This window comes from Etheostoma spectabile, chromosome 5 (assembly GCF_008692095.1).
Source record: "Etheostoma spectabile isolate EspeVRDwgs_2016 chromosome 5, UIUC_Espe_1.0, whole genome shotgun sequence".
NCBI lineage: Eukaryota > Metazoa > Chordata > Actinopteri > Perciformes > Percidae > Etheostoma > Etheostoma spectabile.
In genome coordinates this window covers 13,540,651-13,549,450 of record NC_045737.1, presented here as the reverse complement: position 1 = coordinate 13,549,450, position 8,800 = coordinate 13,540,651, and the positions used below count along the sequence as shown (strand labels likewise).

At 41.1% G+C, this 8,800-nt stretch overlaps 1 protein-coding gene across 1 annotated transcript in view; it reads right to left on the bottom strand.

Annotated features, from left to right (window-relative positions):
• The window catches only part of mmp11a (matrix metallopeptidase 11a), a 25,978-nt gene that overhangs the window by 14,931 nt on the left and 2,247 nt on the right, over window positions 1–8,800 (bottom strand). The window lies entirely within an intron of this gene.

The window sequence follows — 8,800 nt, the reverse complement described above, 5'->3', positions numbered from 1 at the left end:
ACACACACACACACACACACACACACACACACACACACACATACACACTAGCAGATCCTGAGGAAATGGCTCTGCTCATTTCCACTGACGCAAATTAGAGAGTAGAGCCTTCTCATCTGACCCGGCCACTGAACCAATCCACATCTGCAGTGCTACATCTACTGTTGGGGGGATTCCTCCTATCACACAATTGCAGTTACGTGCATTTCCTTTTCCGCTGCTACTCATAACAATCTGTGGGAAATGACGCTATCAATTTATTGTGAAGAGATGAAACTAATTACTTCTTATACGTCCATGTGAACAACCGGTGGAAAAAAGACGCTATCAATTTAATGTGATGAGATGAAGCTAATTACTTCTATCATCAGATAGATCCTAGGTTTCTTACCCCAGCTTCTCTCTTACGTACTGGAATCATGCAAAGAGTTTTGCTGATATTGATCATTTTCTTAAGTGCAATATCCACAAGTCATTGTTGGTTCCCTCTAAGTCAGAGACTCCACTACATTTGTCTGACGGCTTAAGTTACTTTTCATCCCTTTCCTGTCAGGTGAAAACTGCGTATATTCAACAATATTGCTTTTATTTTATTACTTTTAGTTATTTTATTTCTATTACATTAATTCAATTGCTGTAACTGATTTTATTTTATTTTATTTGTTCCTGGTTCAACCATGTGAAGCCCTTTGCAACTTTGTTTTGAGTAGGGCTGTGGAATTATTGATCATAGATAGTACAACGGTCTAAATTATTGTACAAATATTAGACATTCCTCAAGATTCAGGGTAACGAGTCCAAACTAGAAGGGTCCTATCTCTAACATGGCCATGCCGTATCTCTTTTAACGAAAGTGAAAAGTGAGGGCGCCTGGGTAACTCAGTTGGTAGAGCGGGAGCCCATACATTATATAGAGGTCTACTCCTCAACACAGAAGGCCAGGGTTCAACTCCGACCTGCAGCCTTTTGCTGAATGTCATCCCCCCCCCCCCCCCCCCCGTCCTGTGAATAAAGGCCTAAAGATGCCCAAAATAAAGAAAGGGAAAATTTATTTGTATCAGCCCCGTGATTCAGATTCACTCCAAAACTAATGGGTCCTTCCTTGGCAGATGCTTCCCCCTTCCACCAACTTTCATAGAAGCTGGGCCAGCAGTTTTACCGTAATCCTGCTGAAAAACCGAACCGAAAACACGACTTTAGCGGAAGTGCAATATCTTATGAATGAGTTTTAAGTTAATGTAACCTCCTGTTTACAAGATGCAAAATGCACTTGAATTAGATATAATGTTACAGAGACTTTTCAGCCCTGACAAGGAGATACCTACATTAAACCAAAGATTTAAAAAAAATAACCTTAGAAGAAACAAACCTTAATTTACGATAGATTCATAAAATATCAAATCAAAATTGTAAAGTCACAGTGGTGTTTCTGTTGTGTTTTGAACGAGGCTGCCTCGCTCAGCTCTGCAGGACTCTGCGTCGTTGTTGTAGGTCAAGGGGAACAAAACCCAGCAGGATTCATGGAATGTGCTCCTGCCTGCAGAAACACAGTGACTGATGGGTCTGGATCACAGAACAAACAGTAAACAACCCCCCCCCCCCCCCCAAACAAAACTGGTGGAAGTCAACTAGCATGGAATTCTGTCACTATTTGTTTGCTTTAAAAAAAAAAAACACATTTATTTACCTGGGGAGAGTGAGCCTGTACAGGCCTGTAGCTTTCGCTGAGGGCACCGAGTTCATCATCAGTATTGTTTACTGAAGACTGGGGTTTTAATGACCTGAGGAGTTTACAATATACAATTACTGATTAAATCTGCATGAGGGGATTTCTTTGAGGCTTATTAAATATCCTTTAATATCGTTTTCTTTAAATGTGTCTGCTTTAGGAAAACAATCTCTGAGATCTTCATTTCGTTCTATTTGGAGGCACTGATGGCAATGAGCGGTAGTACCAGGTGTGTTTTTGGATCTCACCTTCACTTGTTTTTTTTCATAATTGGCAGTCATCGCTCTTTTCATTGTTTGTTTGGCCATAGTAACGGTTTACTCACGACGCTCGCAGAGACCAAAAAAAACAGTACACCGCTTCAGACACAAGAAAGTTAAAGACCCCCCCAGAAAGACAAACAGTCAAATCATGAGTCAATTTAGTAGACGTGGGAATCCCCAGACGCCTCCCGATACGATATCATCACAATACTTATGCCACGATACAATATTATTGCAAATTTAAACATATTGCAGTATTCTGCGATATAATGCAATTCATAACCTTTTTTCCAACTTCTAATTTTTCCCAATTTAAATTGATGTCCCCAAAAGGAAACTTTGTCGACATCTGTTATATCTAAAAAGATACATTTCTCTGTTTGTTCATTTCCCTTCAGTTTTATCGCTGAAAAATGGGATTGTCAAGCAGACAAACTGACCAACACATATAATTAAAGATCGATACTTAGCACCAGTGTATCGATACAGTATTGCCACTGAAACAATTGTGATACTATGCTGTATTGATTTTTTCCCCCCACCCGTTCCTTGTGTTCAGCAGCCTCTGTGGTCTTTGTTAAGGACCCAGGTTCGACCTGGTCCCAAGCCGACCTCCGTCCCCAAACGAGACAGTTTAGACCGCAGTTGTCTGCTGCCTGATCCCAATCAGTGAGCGTGTGTCAGCTTTCAGGTTCGAACAACCCCCCCCCCCGTATGTCAAAATGGATTGGTTGACCTGTCTGACCCCACAGCCTAGTAAAGCCCTAGATGTGGCGGATTCCACATCACAGTTCAAGTTCAAACCCAAACAAGATCATTAGCTCCATCTAGAATATCTGGTGTATTTTCTTGTTATATTGAGCAGCTTTTATCAAAAAATGAAGTTTTTTTGGGCTTCCAACCTTCTTCCTGAGTCAATTTGATGTTACTTGTGAACAAAAGATTCTTAACTCATTATTGAATATACTTAGGTTGACTGTGTTATTGTGTGACATTGGTGTTTATAATGGTTAGTTTGGCTTCTTTGATTTGATTAGTTTTGATTAGATGTATTTAATTGTATCAAAAATGCCTTACACATGAAATAAAAACATCAAATATAGTTGAGGATAAAAACACACAATAAAGTCCAGGACTTATTTCCATTGTGGTCCTCAAAAAATTCACCAAAAGTCACACAATAAAGCAAACTTACTAACTGATCGAGGCAGTGGTAGACCTCCCTTCTTCTGTGAGGTAAAATTACTGTTTTTGTCAAAGGAGTCTGGTGGCTTTAAAGATAGCATAGATAACGGCTTCCATTTCCCGTCAGAAGGGCCAAACAAACCAGACTTTCTGACAAAACGCTCCAGGGTTCGGTTAAAACAGACAACACAGCTTTTGTATGAAAGCAACCTTAAACTGATGTTGATTTTTTTTTTTAGGTAGTCCTTTTTGAAGGTGGCTAAAAAACATTAGCGGGTGTCCCCGTCCACAGCAGTACATTGCTTAGCTTAAGTACGGGTACTCCTGTGTGCTTCTCCCAACTAGGCGCCTGCCGACTGCTATCTTCTGTAGCTAATACACTGACCATGGATAAGGACCTCAAGCAACCCCACTTCAAAAGACCTGAACGATCCCTTTAAACCTGCACTGAAAACGTCCTGACTGCCTCTGGCTTCTTGCAGTTCGCTTCATGGTCTTGTCAAACTAAAGCACGGTGACCTGGTGGGGGTGATGGTGGTTGGTTTGTTGTCAGACTGCAGACGCTGTTGAGATGCACCGTGCACAGACATGTTTCTTTCTGAATACCACAGTCAGATCCCCTGCAACGCTGCTCACACGTCTTGTCATCACTGTAACCAGAAGCTAGATATGTCCAAACTTGTAATGGGTGGCCCCCCACTCACACTGCATCGCTGCCACCATCACAAACTCCTTCACATGTTCCCGGCGTGAAGAAGCCTTCACGAGGCCTTCAGGCTCCCTCTCTTGGGAGTTGTATGTCTCATCAACTGCTTCTTGCACTCTCAGCAGAAATTGACAGACTAATTGTCCCAAGGGTATTTTTGTAACGGTGTCATAAAGTCTCCTGCCAGGATTTCTATTGTCTGCTCTGAAATTACACGTGAACACGCATGCATAGCCACAACACTTCTGCCTCAGCATCTGAGTCACTAACATGGCATCACCTGCCACAAGTTACAAAGCAAACTCTAAACCTTTAGCTTTAAAAAAATTTAAGATCTCTGGAGTTAGAAGTTATTGACAATTAGTTATAGACTCTTTGTTTTGTACTTCATCTCCAACAGAGTCTCCACGAAGTTACTGGTCCCAATCAAGAAATAGTCCAAACAGCGGATTTTATTTTCAGTCTTACCTAAGCTAAGCTGACAAGCTAAGTTAGCATGCACACATTTTAGCATATAGACATGCGAGTGGTATCAATCTTCTCATCTAACACTTGGCAAAAACATGAAAGAAATTCCATTTTATTTTTAATTAATCCAAATGTTTTTGTTCAAAAGATAAGTCTGGTGGTGATATTCTATTTTTTTTTTCTTTCTTAAAGACCACATCTGCCATGAAGTCCAAATCCTACAATGAATTGTTCCCAGTAACAAGTAGGCTTGTGTGTGTGTGTGTGTGTGTGTGTGTGTGTGTCTCCAATGCCTGTAAAAAAGTATGTTCAACATTCATTCTGTGGAAAATCATCGTGCAAAAGGAAGAGACACCAACTTGTACACCAGCATTGGCATCACTCTCCAGAATGCATTTCATTCACACACCATATGTTTTGAATAAGGAAAGCAGGAAATATACAGCTGCAGCAGAAGTAGAAAAGTAGGTTGAGGTGAAGTGGCTCCAACAAGGAAATTACAAAAGTTGGTCCAAAACCTTCTCCTGATCCTGAGATCTGAGGGTTCATTTACATTTATAGCAAAATTCAAACAGGTTTATTAAGGTTTACTAAAGGGGATTCATCCAATGCTAAAGCCAGACCCTTTTTATTTAACTTGATATCTAACCTAGTAACAGTGAATCCGGATGATAGGAAGTAAGCTATGAGTAAGTGTTTACATCAGGAGACAGATAAGCTTTGATTTCGAAGGGTGGGCTCTCATTGCACAAAACAGGGACGGAAGTTGCTTACAGAGAGACAGGATTTATTGTGCCAGATGGAAGGGGGGAGATTTCATTTTTTCATCAACAAATACTTAGTTATCTTCCTTCTTACTCTCCTAATCCGATTTATCGTCCAAAAATCAGAAACATTCAGCAGTGGAAGGTGAGATAAACCATCTGCTTAAATCTCTTATCTTTCCTGGCACATAAAAGCCCTCTTCTGCTGAGACTTGCAGATCTTCTGTTAGGATTTCACCGTTGATTGTAATTATTAATGGGAGCACATTTCCAGGGGGAGTATTAGATCACAGGCAAATCAGGCTGTTTGTATCTTGTATCTTTTGTTTGAGGGGTTTTGAGCATCTTTGACATAATTTGGTCGTTAATCGGTTTGGTTGAGATAGACAGAGATGTCTGGAGTCCATCACAGAAAAGTGATAGACTCCAGTTTTTCAAGGGAATGTGGGTTGATTTTAAAACCACAGTATAAATTGCAGCTCCAAGTTCATGTCCCATCTAGACCCAAACCTGCCGTATAAAGGCTATCATTGATTCAGTACATTTTGGTCTAGAAATATCTCAACAACTATTTAAAAGATTGACATTTTGTACAGACTTTAATGTTTTCCAGGGGATAAATATTACAGAGTCAGTTTGTGAGATTTGCCTTGACCAATCAGTTGTGAGCGACGTTTCTTTTCCTCTGACATCATTTCCAGTGACATTGATTAGGAGCAGTTAACATTTTCAAATGCTGATTAAGACTCGTTCTTTCTAGAAGTTGACTTACAACTTACAAGGGCGCCTCCCTAGGGAGGTGTTCCAGGCACGTCCAGCTGGGAGGAGGCCTCGGGAAAGACCCAGGACTAGGTGGAGAGATTATATCTCCAACCTGGCCTGGGAACGCCTCGGGATCCCCCAGTCGGAGCTGGTTGATGTGGCTCGGGAAAGGGAAGTTTGGGGTCCCCTACTGGAGCTGCTGCCCCCGCGACCCGATACCGGATAAAGCGGATGAAGATGGATGGATGGATGGATGGACTTACAACAACCTGTACAGCAGCGTCCATCTTATCCATACTGTTTTCCTGTCGCTTTGTTTCATGAACGGTAACTAGATAGCGAGCTGGTTGGCTATATTGAAAGATGATGTCCCCATTCTTGATCCCATTTACTACTAATTTACAGTAACGGTGGATTTGGACTCTTAAGGTACCTCCATTTGTTTTCATGAACAAAGATGAAAAGCTGATAACTGCAAACTCCTCCTGTTGCCATCTTTGTTTGGGTCTAGAGATGGAGATACACTTTGTGCAATGTATCAAGGTGCAAACTGGAGAACTCTTCCAATCCAGATACTCAGTGATATGCACTTTTAATAAATCCAACCTGCAGAATTGCCAGAACTGTAAATACTCTAACATGATGCCGCCCCTCCTCTCAACTTGTTAGCAAGGGACTCAGAATGAGGCTGGGGGCTCCTCCTGCTAACAAAAGCATCTGAATATCTTTATGAGAAAAAAACTTGCATGTGCCTTTTAACTGCGTCCCCCCCTGTTGTGTGTTATCAGCCACTCATAGCCCGGCGCAGCTGTGACCTAGATCTACTCGATGGGAACTGAGGCCCGGCTCTGATGTCACCTTTGCTCTCACGGTTCCCCAACCAATCGCTTTGCCTGAAGACATCGACATCATGGGACAAAACAGAAAGCAGAACCAAGGGACTTGGGGTTTATTGACAAAAACAGTTAGCTGTTAGCTCCCGATTTTCACCCCAGAGAGAAAACAGGCGTTTTGTAATTCTCACTGTGCCGAATGCCACAGACACTGAGGCCTGTCCGGGCCTGCGTAATCGCTCACTCTTTTGTCAACAACGGAGAAAACAAATTGACAAAACTACAGATTAGACTTTCCAGTGAGATGACCCACCGACATCGCAACGTTGTCATCACAAGCGCAACACATGTCTGATAATGTATTGCTAAAAAACAGTCTTTTTTCATGTGTACAAAGCAGGTTTTCAACTCAACACATAATCACACTGTCGACAAAGACATGTCATGACACTACAATTGCCTGGCTTCTGATTACTGTGGATTAAACTGTGCAAAAGTATTTCAAGTATGCGAAAAACACAGCGTGGATGCTAATGAATCAACACAAAGGAAGCATGTCAGGGTTTCCCCCAGAAAAGTTGTTTAGCCCGGTGGCGAGTGGCTTTTTTTTCTGGGGCTAGTCACAGAATGAAGGCAACATTAATGTAGATCCCAATTGTTTTTGAATAACAGAATCATGGACAGAATTGCAAAAATAAATCTTAAAAATACATTACAAAATATTTCCAGGTGGCTAAGGACTGGTGGTGGGAAACCTGGGCTTGCAATATACAGGGGGAAATGTTAACGGATGGTTGTGCCAGGATCAATCCAAACAATATGTTTATCTGTTGGGATATTCACTGTGTCAGATTATATTTATGGCTCTTTAAAATTAATCTACTTGCAACCCCTCCTCACCCCATACATATGTCTACCAGTTGTGACCAGTTACAGGTTATGAATCAATTTGTCAATACTGTCAGCAAGGCAGTGTACTGCAATTTAAAAAATCTAATTTTAAGAAAACTGTCATAGTATACAGTCAGTCTTCAAAATGAAGGGAAATGGCTACTTTGGGGACCAACAGTCAGTTATGTCAGTTATTGAAATCATCCACCTACACTTTATAGCCTACTGATAGACATTGATATCTTCAATTTTTTTTCCATTCAAACAGCATTCGAACCATCCATCTCCCTTTGTTGTTTTGCATTTTTGTGCAGTGTGAAGATGGCCCTTACCAAACTCTTACAATGAGGAACCTGGCAACATAGGATGATGACTTCCAGTTGGCTACCAACGGAGCCCCCCTGGGGTCAGCTGAGAAATAAAAAACTAAACTGTGCGCACAGAATAAAAATCTGTACCCTCGGTTTCATAAACTGTATGCACAAATTCATAATCCGTGCTCTTGGTTTAATAAACGTGAGCAAAGTTAGAAAGATATTCACAGATTTAAACTTCTGGGATCAATAACTCTACAGCAAAACTATATTAAATCACAAATGACTTTGATCTTTCCTAACGTAGTAAGGTTAAAAATGAGATACAAACACATTTTTATCAAAACGAGCCATCCTCCAGCCTGGAGAAATAAGATTGGTTTCTAGTAGCAGCCTGAGGTGCTTAGGGACCGTCTATAAACAAAATATCTATTAATTTAATGATTAAATAAGGCAGTGTCTCCACACTTACCTCAATTATAACTTGTGTCCTCCTAGTTGTACTACAGCACTTACTGTTAAAAAATAAGTTTGGAAACACAACCTTATTTAATCATTAAATTGGTAGATATTTTTGTGTCGGTGTTGTAGTTTATAGACGGCCCCTAAGCACAGCTCACTGCTATTAGAGACCAATCTTATATCTCCAGGTTGGAGGACGGGCCAATTAAAAAAACTGGTCAGTCTGACGTCATGTTGCCTGAGCTCATTACTATTCATGAGCTTTCCCTGTTGCGCTGGGTAAAGGATACTTATAGCCAGGCTCTCATTGGATAGCTGTTAGCCAATCCGAGTCAGGCAGCTTAGCTAGATGAATTTAAATGAGAACTGGGCACAAATCAAGCTGAGTCTTCCTGCACGCTTTCTATACCACGCTAGAATGGC